Source organism: Cupressus sempervirens, chromosome 2, assembly GCF_028749045.1.
Source record: "Cupressus sempervirens isolate cs-2001-9-10 chromosome 2, ASM2874904v1, whole genome shotgun sequence".
In the NCBI taxonomy this organism is placed as follows: domain Eukaryota; kingdom Viridiplantae; phylum Streptophyta; class Pinopsida; order Cupressales; family Cupressaceae; genus Cupressus; species Cupressus sempervirens.
The window spans coordinates 559,439,912-559,455,512 of NC_143119.1; positions in this window are offsets into that span (position 1 = coordinate 559,439,912).

Below are 15,601 nucleotides of genomic sequence, written 5' to 3' on the forward strand. Positions count from 1 at the left end.
GCCCCACCAGGTCGCCTCTTCTTTAAGACCGCTCACCATGTCGGCTCCCCAAGTCACCTCACCGAGTTGACTATTCAGGTTGCCTCACCAAGTCGACCCCTTAAGTTCACTCACCAAGTCAGCTCCCTAAGTCAGCTCACCAAGTCGAATCACCTAGTCATTTTACCGCCTTGCCCCAGTAGGTGTGCTCGCCAAGTCGCCCCGCCGAGTTGCTTCTCTAAGCCCACTCACCATATCAGCTCACCAAGTCGATTGTTCTTGTAAATTGCAAAGTCAACTCTTTAGGTTTGCTCACCAGGTCAGCCCGCCCAAGTCGCCTCTTTAAGTTCATTCGCCAGGTCGGCCTGCCCAAGTCGCATCAGCGAGCTAACTCGCCGAGTCACCTCACGAAGTTGACTCTTTAAGTGCGCTCACCAAGTCAGCTCACCAAGTCGACTCACCATCTCGCCTCGATAAGTTGGCTTGCCGAGTTACCCCACCAAGTCGTTGCCTCTTTAAGCCCGCTCACCATGTCAGCTCGTCAGGTCGGCTCACTAAGTCGACTAATCAAGTAGGCCCACCAAGTCGCCTCTAGGATAGCTCCTCACCATGACTCGCCTCACCATGTTGACTCAATGAGTCAGCTCACCATGTTGACTCTTTGAGCCTGCTCGCCGGGTTGCCTCACCAAGTCGACTCGAGTACGTTGCAAAGTCGACTCTTTAATTTTGCTCGCCGGGTCGACTCGCCAAGTCAGCTCAACATGTCATCTCAACGAACCAACTCGCCAAGTCGCCTCACCACGTCGGCTCTCTAATACCACTCGCCAAGTCGCCCCACCAACTCGCCCCGTTAGGCCCACTCACCACATCGCCCCGTTAGGCCCACTCTCACCAAGTGGACTCTTTAAGTCTGCTCATAAAGTCGAGCCACCAAGTACTCTCACCAAGTCGACTCTTCAAGTCCTTTCATCAAGTCACCCAACCAAGTACTCTCACCAAGTCAACTCTTTAGGTCCGTTCATCAAGTCACCCCGCAAAGTCGACCCTCTAAGTTCATTCATCGAGTCACCCGACCAAGTCGACTGTTTAAGTCCTTTCATCAAGTCACCCCGCCAGGTCAGCCCACAAATTACTCTCACCAAGCCGACTCTTTAAGTTCGTTCATCAAGTCACCCCGCTAGGTTGGCCCACTAAGTGGACTCTTTAAGTTCATTCATGAAGTCACTCTGCCAAGTCGGCCCACCAGGTCGACTTTTTAAGTTCGTTCATCAAGTCACCTCGCCAGGTCAGCCCACCGACTACTCTCACCAAGTCGACTCTTCAAGTTTGCTCACCAAGTCACCCCGCCAGGTCGGCCCACCAAGTACTCTCACCAGGTCGACTCTTTAGGTTTGTTCATCAGGTCACCCCACCGAGTACTCTCACCAAGTCGACTCTTTAAGTTCGTTCATCAAGTCGCCCCGCCAAGTCGGCCCACCAAGTACTCTCACGAAGTCGACCCTTTAAGTTTGGTCATCAACTCACCCCGCCAGGTCGGCCCACCAAGTACTCTCACAAAGTCGACTCTTTAGGTTCGTTCATCAATTCACCCCGCCAGCTCGGCCCACCAAGTTCTCTCACCAGGTTGACTCTTTAAGTTCATTCATCAAGTCACCCCGCCAGTTTGAACCACCAAGTACTCTCACAAAGTCGACTCTCTAAGTTCGTTCATCAAGTCACCCTGCCAGGTCAGCCCACCAAGTACTGTCACCAGGACACCCCGCTAGTTCGACCCACCAATTCGACCCTTTAAGTTTGTTCATCAAGTCACCCGGCCAAGTCGGCCCACCAAGTCAACTCTTTAAGTCCATTCATCAAGTCACATGACCAGGTCAACCCACCGAGTACTCTCACCAAGTCGACTCTTTAAGTTTGTTCATCAAGTCACCCGGCCAGGTTAGCCCACCAAGTACTCTCACCAAGTCGACTCTCTAAGTCTGTTCATCAAGTCACCCTGCCAGGTCGGCCCACCAAGTCGAATCTTTAAGTTCGTTCATCAAGTCACCCCACCAAGTACTCTAACCAAGTTGATTCTTCAAGTGCGTTCATCAAGTCACCCGACCAACTACTCTCACCAAGTCGACTCTTTAACTATGTTCATCAAGTCACCCCACCAAGCACTCTCACCACGTCAACTCTTTAGGTTCGTTCATAAAGTCACCCCACCAAGTTGACCCTTCAAGTGCGTTCATCAAGTCACCCCACCAAGTACTCTCACCAATTCAACTCTTTAAGTCTTTTCATCAAGTCACCACACCAAGTACTCTCACCAAGTCAACTCTTTAGGACCATTCATCAAGTCACCTCGCCAAGTCGACCCTTGAAGTCTGTTCATCAAGTCACCCCACCAAATACTCCCACCAAGTCGACTCTTTAAGTCAGTTCACGAAGTCACCCAACCAGGTCGGCCCACCAAGGACTCTCACCAAGTCGACTCTCTAAGTCTGTTCATCAGGTCACCCCACCGAGTACTCTCACCAAGTTAACTCTTTAGGTCCATTCATCAAGTCACCCCGCAAAGTCGACCCTCTAAGTTCGTTCATCGAGTCACCCGACCAAGTCGACTGTTTAAGTCCTTTCATCAAGTCACCCTGCCAAGCCGACTCTTTAAGTCCGTTCATCAAGTCACCAGAACAACTACTCTCACCAAGTCGACTCTATAAGTCTGTTCATCAAGTCGGCCCACCAAGTACTCCCACCAAGTCGACTCTTTAAGTCCGTTCATCAGTTCACCCCGCCAAGTACTCTCACCAAGTCAACTCTTTAGGTCCGTTCATCAAGTCACCCCGCCAAGTCGACCCTTTAAGTCCGTTCATCAAGTCGCCCTGCCGAGTTGCTTCTCTAAGCCCACTCACCATGTCAGCTCACCAAGTCGATTGTTCAAGTGCATTTCCAAGTCAACTCTTTAAGTTCTCTCGCCAGGTCAGCTCGCCCAAGTCGCCTCTTTAAGTTCGTTCGCCAGGTCAGCCCGCCCAAGTCACATCAGTGGGCTAACTCACCGAGTCACCTCATGAAGTTGACTCTTTAAGTGCGCTCACCAAGTCAGCTCACCAAGTCGACTCACCATCTCGCCTCGATAAGTTGGCTTGCCGAGTTACCCCACCAAGTCGTCGCCTCTTTAAGCCCGCTCACCGTGTCAGCTCGTTAGGTCGTCTCACCAAGTCGACTAATCAAGTAGGCCCACCAAGTCACCTCAAGGATAGCTCCTCACCATGAGTCACCTCACCATGTTGACTCAATGAGTCACCTCACCATGTTGACTCTTTGAGCTCGCTCGCCGGGTCGCCTCACCAAGTCGACTCGAGTATGTTGCCAAGTCGACTCTTTAAGTTTGCTCGCCGGGTCAACTCGCCAAGTCAGCTCACCATGTCATCTCAATGAACCAACTCGTCGAGTCCCCTCACCACGTCGGCTCTCTAATACCACTCGCCAAGTCGCCCCACCAACTCTTTAAGTCCTTTCATCGAGTCACCCCACCAAGTACTCTCACCAAGTCAACTCTTTAGGTTCGTTCATAGAGTCACCCCACCAAGTCGACCCTTCAAGTGCGTTCATCAAGTCACCCAACCAAGTTGACTCTTTAAGTTCATTCATGAAGTCACCCCGCCAGGTCAGCCCACAAATTACTCTCACCAAGTCGACTCTTTAAGTTTGTTCATCAAGTCACCCCACCAGGTCGGCCCACCGAGTGGACTCTTTAAGTTCATTCATGAAGTCACTCTGCCAAGTCGGCCCACCAGGTCGACTCTTTAAGTTCGTTCATCAAGTCACCCCACCAGGTCAGCCCACCAACTACTCTCACCAAGTTGACTCTTTAAGTTTGCTCACCAAGTCACCCCGCCAGGTCGGCCCACCAAGTACTCTCACCAGGTCGACTCTTTAGGTTTGTTCATCAGGTCACCCCACCGAGTACTCTCACCAAGTTGACTCTTTAAGTTCGTTCATCAAGTTGCCCCGCCAAGTCGGCCCACCAAGTACTCTCACCAAGTCGACCCTTTAAGTTCGGTCATCAACTCACCCCGCCAGGTCAGCCCACCAAGTACTCTCACAAAGTCGACTCTTTAGGTTCGTTCATCAATTCACCCCACCAGCTCGGCCCACCAAGTTCTCTCACCAGGTCAACTCTTTAAGTTCTTTCATCAAGTCACCCCGCCAGTTCGACCCACCAAGTACTCTCACAAAGTCGACTCTCTAAGTTTGTTCATCAAGTCACCCTGCCAGGTCAGCCCACCAAGTACTCTCACCAAGTCACCCCGCTAGTTTGACCCACCAAGTCGACCCTTTAAGTTCGTTCATCAAGTCACCCAACCAAGTCGGCCCACCAAGTCGACTCTTTAAGTCCGTTCATCAAGTCACGTGACCAGGTCAGCCCACCGAGTACTCTCACCAAGTCGACTCTTTAAGTTTGTTCATCAAGTCACCCGGCCAGGTCGGCCCACCAAGTACTCTCACCAAGTTGACTCTCTAAGTCCGTTCATCAAGTCACCCTGCCAGGTCGGCCCACCAAGTCGAATCTTTAAGTCCGTTCATCAAGTCACCCCACCAAGTACTCTAACCAAGTCGATTCTTCAAGTGCGTTCATCAAGTCACGCAACCAACTACTCTCACCAAGTCGACTCTTAAACTATGTTCATCAAGTCACCCCTCCAAGCACTCTCACCATGTCAACTCTTTAGGTCCATTCATAAAGTCACCCCACCAAGTCGACCCTTCAAGTGCGTTCATCAAGTCACCCCACCAAGTACTCTCACCAATTTGACTCTTTAAGTCTTTTCATCAAGTCACCACACCAAGTACTCTCACCAAGTCAACTCTTTAGGACCGTTCATCAAGTCACCTCGCCAAGTCGACCCTTGAAGTCCGTTCATCAAGTCACCCCACCAAGTACTCCCACCAAGTTGACTCTTTAAGTCAGTTCACGAAGTCACCCAACTAGGTCGGCCCACCAAGGACTCTCACCAAGTCGACTCTCTAAGTCTGTTCATCAGGTCACCCCACCGAGTACTCTCACCAAGTCAACTCTTTAGGTCCGTTCATCAAGTCACCCCGCAAAGTCGACCCTCTAAGTTCGTTCATCGAGTCACCCGACCAAGTCGACTGTTTAAGTCCTTTCATCAAGTCACCCCGCCAAGCCGACTCTTTAAGTCCGTTCATCAAGTCACCAGAACAACTACTCTCACCAAGTCGACTCTATAAGTCCGTTCATCAAGTCGGCCCACCAAGTACTCCCACCAAGTCAACTCTTTAAGTCCGTTCATCAGTTCACCCCGCCAAGTACTCTCACCAAGTCAACTCTTTAGGTCCGTTCATCAAGTCACCCCACCAAGTCGACCCTTTAATTCCGTTCATCAAGTCGCCCCGCCGAGTTGCTTCTCTAAGCCCACTCACCATGTCAGCTCACCAAGTCGATTGTTCAAGTGCGTTGCCAAGTCAACTCTTTAAGTTCGCTCGCCAGGTTAGCCCGTCCATGTCACCTCTTTAAGTTCGTTCGCCAGGTCGGCCTGCCCAAGTCACATCAACGGGCTAACTCGCCGAGTCACCTCACGAAGTTGACTCTTTAAGTGCGCTCACCAAGTCAGCTCACCAAGTCGACTCACCATCTCGCCTCGATAAGTTGGCTTGCCGAGTTACCCCACCAAGTCGTCGCCTCTTTAAGCCCGCTCACCGTGTCAGCTCGTCAGGTCGGCTCACCAAGTCGACTAATCAAGTAGGCCCACCAAGTCGCCTTAAGGATAGCTCCTCACCATGAGTCGCCTCACCATGTTGACTCAATGAGTCGCCTCACCATGTTGACTCTTTGAGCCCGCTCGCCGGGTCGCCTCACCAAGTCGACTCGAGTACGTTGCCAAGTCGACTATTTAAGTTCCCTCGCCGGGTCGACTCGCCAAGTCAGCTCACCATGTCATCTCAACGAACCAACTCGCCGAGTCGCCTCACCACGTCGGCTCTCTAATACCACTCGCCAGGTCCTCCCAACAACTCGCCCCGTTAGGCCCACTCACCACATCGCCCCGTTAGGCCCACTCTCACCAAGTGGACTCTTTAAGTCTACTCATAAAGTTGAGCCACCAAGTACTCTCACCAAGTCGACTCTTTAAGTTCGTTCATCAAGTCGCCCCGCTAGGTCGGCCCACCAAGTACTCTCACCAAGTCGACCCTTTAAGTTCGGTCATCAACTCACCTCGCCAGGTCGGCCCACCAAGTACTCTCACAAAGTTGACTCTTTAGGTTCGTTCATCAATTCACCCTGCCAGCTCGGCCCACCAAGTTCTTTCACCAGGTCAACTCTTTAAGTTCGTTCATCAAGTCACCCCGCCAGTTCGACCCACCAAGTACTCTCACAAAGTCGACTCTCTAAGTTCGTTCATCAAGTCACCCTGCCAGGTCAGCCCACGAAGTACTCTCACCAAGTCACCCCGCTAGTTCGACCCACCAAGTCGACCCTTTAAGTTCGTTCATCAAGTCACCCGGCCAAGTCGGTCCACCAAGTCGACTCTTTAAGTCTGTTCATCAAGTCACGTGACCAGGTCAGCCCACCGAGTACTCTCACCAAGTCAACTCTTTAGGTCCGTTCATCAAGTCACCCCGCAAAGTCGACCCTCTAAGTTCATTCATCAAGTCACCAGAACAACTACTCTCACCAAGTTGACTCTATAAGTCCATTCATCAAGTCGGCCCACCAAGTACTCCCACCAAGTTGACTCTTTAAGTCTGTTCATCAGTTCACCACGCCAAGTACTCTCACCAAGTCAACTCTTTAGGTCCGTTCATCAAGTCACCCCGCCAAGTCGACCCTTTAAGTCCGTTCATCAAGTCGCCCCGCCGAGTTGCTTCTCTAAGCCCACTCACCATGTCAGCTCACCAAGTCAATTGTTCAAGTGCGTTGCCAAGTCAACTCTTTAAGTTTGCTCGCCAGGTCAGCCCGCCCAAGTTGCCTCTTTAAGTTCGTTCGCCAGGTCGGCCCGCCCAAGTCGCATCAGCAGGCTAACTCGCCGAGTCACCTCACGAAGTTGACTCTTTAAGTGCGCTCACCAAGTCAGCTCACCAAGTCGACTCACCATCTCGCCTCGATAAGTTGGCTTGCCGAGTTACCCCACCAAATCATCGCCTCTTTAAGCCTGCTCAACGTGTCAGCTCATCAGGTCGGCTCACCAAGTCGACTAATCAAGTAGGCCCACCAAGTCGCCTCAAGGATAGCTCCTCACCATGAGTCGCCTCACCATGTTGACTCAATGAGTCGCCTCACCATGTTGACTCTTTGAGCTAGCTCACCGGGTCGCCTCACCAAGTCGACTCGAGTACGTTGCCAAGTCGACTCTTTAAGTTCGCTCACCGGGTCGACTCGCCAAGTCAGCTCACCATGTCATCTCAACAAACCAACTCGCCGAGTCGCCTCACCATGTCGGCTCTCTAATACCACTCGCCAAGTCGCCCCACCAACTCGCCCCGTTAGGGCCACTCACCACATCGCCCCATTAGGCCCACTCTCACCAAGTGGACTCTTTAAGTCTGCTCATAAAGTCGAGCCACCAAGTACTCTCACCAAGTCGACTCTTTAAGTTCGTTCATCAAGTCGCCCCGCCAGGTCGGCCCACCAAGTACTCTCACCAAGTCGACCCTTTAAGTTTGGTCATCAACTCACCCCGCCAGGTCGGCCCACCAAGTACTCTCACAAAGTCGACTCTTTAGGTTCATTCATCAATTCACCCCGCCAGCTCGGCCCACCAAGTTCTCTCACCAGGTCGACTCTTTAAGTTTGTTCATCAAGTCACCCCGCCAGTTCGACCCACCAAGTACTCTCACAAAGTCGACTCTCTAAGTTCGTTCATCAAGTCACCCTGCCAGGTCAGCCCACCAAGTACTCTCACCAAGTCACCCCGCTAGTTCAACCCACCAAGTTGACCCTTTAAGTTTGTTCATCAAGTCACCCGGCCAAGTTGGCCCACCAAGTCGACTCTTTAAGTCCGTTCATCAAGTCACGTGACCAGGTCAGCCCACCGAGTACTCTCACTAAGTCGACTCTTTAAGTTTGTTCATCAAGTCACCCGGCCAGGTCGGCCAACAAGTACTCTCACCAAGTCGACTCTCTAAGTCCGTTCATCAAGTCACCCCGCTAGGTTGGCCCACCAAGTTGAATCTTTAAGTCCGTTCATCAAGTCACCCCACCAAGTACTCTAACCAAGTCAATTCTTCAAGTGCGTTCATCAAGTCACCCGACCAACTACTCTCACCAAGTCGACTCTTTAACTATGTTCATCAAGTCACCCCACCAAGCACTCTCACCACGTCAACTCTTTCGGTCCGTTCATAAAGTCACCCCACCAAGTCGACCCTTCAAGTGCGTTCATCAAGTCACCCCACCAAGTACTCTCACCAATTCGACTCTTTAAGTCTTTTCATCAAGTCACCACACCAAGTACTCTCACCAAGTCAACTCTTTAGGACCGTTCATCAAGTCACCTCGCCAAGTCAACCCTTGAAGTCCGTTCATCAAGTCACCCCACCAAGTACTCCCACCAAGTCGACTCTTTAAGTCAGTTCACGAAGTCACCCAACCAGGTCGGCCCACCAAGGACTCTCACCAAGTCGACTCTCTAAGTCTGTTCATCAGGTCACCCCACCAAGTACTCTCACCAAGTCAACTCTTTAGGTCCGTTCATCAAGTCACCCCGCAAAGTGGACCCTCTAAGTTCGTTCATTGAGTCACCCGACCAAGTCGACTGTTTAAGTCCTTTCATCAAGTCACCCCGCCAAGCCGACTCTTTAAGTCCGTTCATCAAGTCACCAGAACAACTACTCTCACCAAGTCGACTCTATAAGTCTGTTCATCAAGTCGACCCACCAAGTACTCCCACCAAGTCGACTCTTTAAGTCCGTTCATCAGTTCACCTCGCCAAGTACTCTCACCAAGTCAACTCTTTAGGTCCGTTCATCAAGTCACCCCGCCAAGTCGACCCTTTAAGTCCGTTCATCAAGTCGCCCCATCGAGTTACTTCTCTAAGCCCACTCACCATGTCAGCTCACCAAGTCGATTGTTCAAGTGCGTTGCCAAGTGAACTCTTTAAGTTCACTCGCCAGGTCAGCCCGCCCAAGTCGCCTCTTTAAGTTTGTTCGCAAGGTCAGCCCGCCCAAGTCGCATCAGTGGGCTAACTCACCGAGTCACCTCACGAAGTTGACTCTTTAAGTGTGCTCACCAAGTCAGCTCACCAAGTCAACTCACCATCTCCCCTCAATAAGTTGGCTTGCCGAGTTACCCCACCAAGTCATCGCCTCTTTAAGCCCGCTCACCGTGTCAGCTCGTCAGGTCGGCTCACCAAGTCGACTAATCAAGTAGGCCCACCAAGTCACCTCAAGGATAGCTCCTCACCATGAGTTGCCTCACCATGTTGACTCAATGAGTCTCCTCACCATGTTGACTCTTTGAGCCCGCTCGCCGGGTCGCCTCACCAAGTCGACTCGAGTACATTGCCAAGTCGACTCTTTAAGTTTGCTCGCCGGGTTGACTCGCCAAGTCAGCTCACCATGTCATCTCAACGAACCAACTTGCCGAGTCGCCTCACCACATCGGCTCTCTAATACCACTCGCCAAGTCGCCCCACCAACTCGCCCCATTAGGCCCACTCACCACATCGCCCCGTTAGGCCGACTCTCACGAAGTGGACTCTTTAAGTCTACTCATAAAGTCAAGCCACCAAGTACTCTCACCAACTTGACTCTTTAAGTCCTTTCATCGAGTCACCCCACCAAGTACTCTCACCAAGTCAACTCTTTAGGTCCGTTCATAGAGTCACCCCACCAAGTCGACCCTTCAAGTGCATTCATCAAGTCACCCCACCAAGTCGACTCTTTAAGTTCATTCATCAAGTCACCCTGCCAGGTCAGCCCACAAATTACTCTCACCAAGTCGACTCTTTAAGTTCGTTCATCAAGTCACCCCGCTAGGTCGGCCCACCGAGTGGATTGTTTAAGTTCGTTCATGAAGTCACTCTGCCAAGTCGGCCCACCAGGTCGACTCTTTAAGTTCATTCATCAAGTCACCCCGCCAGGTCAGCCCACCAACTACTCTCACGAAGTCGACTCTTTAAGTTTTCTCACCAAGTCACCCTGCCAGGTCGGCCCACCAAGTACTCTCACCAGGTCGACTCTTTAGGTTTGTTCATCAGGTCACCCCACCGAGTACTCTCACCAAGTTGACTCTTTAAGTTCGTTCATCAAGTCGCCCCGCCAGGTCGGCCCACCAAGTACTCTCACCAAGTCGACCCTTTAAGTTCGGTCATCAACTCACCCCGCCAGGTCAGCCCACCAAGTACTCTCACAAAGTTGACTCTTTAGGTTCGTTCATCAATTCACCCCACCAGCTCGGCCCACCAAGTTCTCTCACCAGGTCGACTCTTTAAGTTCGTTCATCAAGTCACCCCTCCAGTTCAACCCACCAAGTACTCTCACAAAGTCGACTCTCTAAGTTCGTTCATCAAGTCACCCTGCCAGGTCAGCCCACCAAGTACTCTCACCAAGTCACCCCGCTAGTTTGACCCACCAAGTCAACCCTTTAAGTTCGTTCATCAAGTCACCCGGCCAAGTCGGCCCACCAAGTCGACTCTTTAAGTTCGTTCATCAAGTCACGTGACCAGGTCAGCCCACCAGGTACTCTCACCAAGTCCACTCTTTAAGTTTGTTCATCAAGTCACCCGGCCAGGTCGGCCCACCAAGTACTCTCACCAAGTCGACTCTCTAAGTCCATTCATCAAGTCACCCCGCCAGGTCGGCCCACCAAGTCGAATCTTTAAGTCCATTCATCAAGTCACCCCACCAAGTACTCTAACCAAGTCGATTCTTCGAGTGCGTTCATCAAGTCACCCGACCAACTACTCTCACCAAGTCGACTCTTTAACTATGTTCATCAAGTCACCCCACCAAGCACTCTCACCATGTCAACTCTTTAGGTCTGTTCATAAAGTCACCCCACCAAGTTGACCCTTCAAGTGCATTCATCAAGTCACCCCACCAAGTACTGTCACTAATTTGACTCTTTAAGTCTTTTCATCAAGTCATCACACCAAGTCAACTCTTTAGGACCGTTCATCAAGTCACCTCGCCAAGTCGATCCTTGAAGTCCGTTCATCAAGTCACCCCACCAAGTACTCCCACCAAGTCGACTCTTTAAGTCAGTTCACAAAGTCACCCAACCAGGTCGGCCCACCAAGGACTCTCACCAAGTCGACTCTCTAAGTCTGTTCATCAGGTCACCCCACCGAGTACTCTCACCAAGTCAACTCTTTAGGTCCATTCATCAGGTCACCCTGCAAAGTCGACCCTCTAAGTTCGTTCATCGAGTCACCCCACCAAGTTGACTCTTTAAGTCCTTTCATCAAGTCAGCCCACCAAGCCAACTCTTTAAGTCCGTTCATCAAGTCACCAGAACAACTACTCTCACCAAGTCGACTCTATAAGTCCGTTCATCAAGTCGGCCCACCAAGTACTCCCACCAAGTTGACTCTTTAAGTCCGTTCATCAGTTCACCCCACCAAGTACTCTCACCAAGTCAACTCTTTAGGTCCGTTCATCAAGTCACCCTGCCAAGTCAACCCTTTAAGTCCGTTCATCAAGTCGCGCCGCCAAGTACTCTCACCAAGTTGACCCTTTAAGTCCTTTCATCAAGTCACCCCACCAAGTCGACTCTCAAAGTCCGTTCATCAAGTCACCAGAACAAGTAATCTAACCAAGTCGTCTCTTTAAGTCCGTCCATAAAGTCACCCCACCAGGTCGGCCCACCAAGTACTCCCACCAAGTCGACTCTTTATGTTCGTTCATCAGTTCACCCTGCCAAGTACTCTCACCAAGTTGACTCTTTAAGTCTGCTCATCAAGTCGAGCCACCAGGTACTCTCACCAAGTCGACTCTTTGAGTCCGTTCATCAGGTCGCCCCACCAAGTACTCTAACCAAGTCGATTCTTCAAGTGCGTTCATCAAGTCGCCCCACCAAGTACTCTCACCAAGTTGACTCTTTAAGTCCTTTCATCGAGTCACCCCACCAAGTACTCTCACCAAGTCAACTCTTTAGGTCCGTTCATAGAGTCACCCCACCAAGTCGACCCTTCAAGTGCGTTCATCAAGTCACCCCGCCAGGTCAGCCCACCAAGTCGAATCTCTAAGTCCGTTCATCAAGTCATCGTCCCGATTTGGTCGAGCCGTTCTGGCCGAGCCATGTTGGCCGAGCCGATCTGGGCGAGCCATTCTGGCCGACCCGATCCTGCCGAGCCGTTCTGGGCAAGCCATGCTGGCCGAGCCGATCTGGGCGAGCCATTCTGGCCGAGCCGATCTGGGCGACCCGTTCTGGCCGAGCCGATCTGGGCAAGCCGTTGTGGCCGAGCCATGCTGGCCGAGCCGATCTAGGCGAGCCATTCTGGCCGAGCTGATCTGGGCGAGCCGATCTGGGCGAGCCATTCTGGCCGAGCCATGCTGGCCGAGCCGATCTTGCCGAGCTCCAAAAATGGTGTCGTGGATGGTTGTTTGGTCGCCTCTGTGCCAACTCGATTGGCACAACATTGGGAATGGTTCGATAGTGGTTGTCGTTCCAATGTGTCATCGGGATGTCTTGGAACGCGGCCTTTCAAGGGCGAGCTTGCGTCTAGCACTTGGATTGTGCTTCATCACAAGTGAATGGGGAGATCTCTTTGTGAACGGCAGCATGGCGATTGCAAGAGAAAATTGACTTAGTAGTCAGAGCATTGGCCTCGGGCCATTGTGACGGCCTTGCAATTTCTCTATAATTGCAACCTATGTTTGCGCATAGCAGAGTTTGCATGTATGATTGGGCTTTGTTCTTGACGGTTCCAAGTACTCTCACCAAGGCTGGGCAAGCCATGCTGGCCGAGCCGATCTGGGTGAGCCGTTCTGGCCGAGCCATGCTGGCTGAGCCGATCTGGACAAGCCGTTCTGGCCGAGCCGTTCTGGCCGAGCCGATCTGGCCGAGCTCCAAAAATGGCATCGTGGATGGCTGTTTGGTTGCCTCTGTGCCAACTCGATCGGCACAACATTGGGAATGGTTCAACAGCGGTTGTCATTCCAATGTGTCATCGGGATGTCTTGGAATGCAGCCTTTCAAGGGCGAGCTTGCATCTAGCACTTGGATTGTGCGTCGTCACAAGTGATTGGGGAGATCTCTCTGTGAACGGCGGCATGGCGATTGCAAGAGAAAATTGACTTAGTAGTCAGAGCATTGGCCTCGGGCCATTGTGACGGCCTTGCAATTTCTCTATAATTGCAACCTATGTTTCCGCAGTAGCAGAGTTTGCACATTAGAATGGCCTTTTTTCTTGACAGTTCGAAGTACTCTCACCAACGCTGGGCGAGCCATGCTGGCCGAGCCGATCTGGGTGAGCCATTCTGCCCGAGCCGATCTGGGCGAGCTCCAAAAACGGTGTCGTGGATGGCTGTTTGGTCACATTTTTCATTGAATTGGATTTTTAAGGGAGTTGTCTGCGCTATCGCAGATTTCTAATGCAGAGCGAGCCTCGCACTAATAGCTTATATAGGAGAGGTTGTTGCCGCGAGCCTCTCCTATGCCCCTTTCATTGATTCAACATTGGTGTCTAGGCGGATCAGATTGTTGGGTTTTCAAATGGTGTATGCTGATGTTGAATGAATGAAAGGGGCATGAAGCGATCTCAGTGCTTTTCCTCGGCTCTCCTTTAGATCATGTTTTCCGATGACTCAATTTTGGAAAAGGTGAGGCAGCGATTGCCGATCCATGGCGTGTGTTTTTGGTGGTTTTAAAACTTGATCTAAACGTGAGCCTTTGTCTAGCACTCCGGCGTTGCTTGGTATAATGGCAATTTGCTATGGGTGCTCGACGCTCTAGCAATTTTGTCATGGTGTACTTATCGCGGCTACATGGGAGCTTTAATATCGAAAGCTCTCGGCGAAAAATGGTGGCCGAGCCATGCTGGCGGACCCAATCTGGCTTAGCCATTTTCGTCGACCCGATTTGGCTCTCGTTTCTCACTCCATCGGCACAAATTCGGGAGTTGTTCGACAGCGGTTGTCGTTCCAATGTGTCATTGCGGTGATCTGGAGAGTGATGCTAAGTGCAGGAGCTTGCGTCTAGCATTTGGGGATGTTTGTGCAAGCGAGCAGGGGAGCTTCTCTTATCGGAACCTCTCCGTGGCCTTTGAATATAGACCCAGTGCCGACGATATCGATGGATACGAGCCTTGGATTATAAAATTATTTAGCTAACATTGGTTTTTGTGAGAGATGGGTATGAAAGCACTTCCCGATCGATATGCGGGAGTTCCCTAAGATCGCCTCTGTGCCTACTCGATCGGCACAACATTGGGAATGGTTCGACAGTGTTTGTCATTCCAATGTGTCATCGGGATGTCTTGGAACGCGGCCTTTCAAGGGCGAGCTCGCATCTAGCACTTGGATTGTGCATCATCACAAGTGAATGGGGAGATCTCTCTGTGAACGGCGGCATGGCGATTGCAAGAGAAAATCGACTTAGTAGTTGAAGCATTGGCCTCGGGCCATTGTGACGGCCTTGCAATTTCTCTATAATTGCAAGCTATGTTTGCGCAGTAGCAGAGTTTGCATGTGAGATTATCCTTTGTTCTTGACAGTTCGAAGTACTCTCACTGAGTCAGCAAGTCACCATGCTGGCCGAGCCAATCTGGGCGATCCATTCTGGCCGAGCCGATCTGGGTGAGCTCCAAAAACGGTGTCGTGGATGGCTGTTTGGTCACATTTTTCATTGAATTGGATTTTTAAGGTTTTTGTTCGCGCTATCGCAGATTTCTAATGCAGAGCGAGCCTCGCACTAATAGCTTATATAGGAGAGGTTGTTGCCGCGAGCCTCTCCCATGCCCCTTTCATTGATTCAACATTGGTGTCTAGGCGGATCGAATTGTTGGGTTTTCAAACGGTGTATGCTGATGTTGAATGAATGAAAGGGGCATGAAGCAATCTCAGTGCTTTTCCTCGGCTCTCCTTTAGATCATGTTTTCTGATGACTCAATTTTGGAAAAGGTGAGGCAGTGGTTGCCAATCCATGGCGTGTCTTTTTGGTGATTTTAAAACTTGATCTAAACGTGAGCCCTTGTCTAGCACTCCGGTGTTGCTTGGTATAATGGCAATTTGCTATGGGTGCTCGGCGCTCTAGCAATTTTGTCATGGTGTACTTATCGCTGCTACATGGGAGCTTTAATATCGAAAGCTCTTGGCAAAAAATGGTGGCCGAGCCATGCTGGCCGACCCGATCTGGCTTAGCCATTTTCGTCGACCTGATTTGGCTCTTCTTTCTCACTCCATCGGCACAAATTCGGGAGTTGTTCGACAGCGGTTTTCATTCCAATGTGTCATTGCGGTGATCTGGAGAGCGATGCTAAGGGCCGGAGCTTGCGCCTAGCATTTGGGGATGTTTGTGGAAGAGAGCAGGGGAGCTTCTCTTATCGAAACCTCTCCGTGGCCTTTGAATATAGACCCAGTGCCGACGATATCGATGCATACGAGCCATGGATTCTAAAATTGTTCAGCTAACATTAGTTTTTGTGAGAGATGGGTATGAAAGCACTTCCCGATCG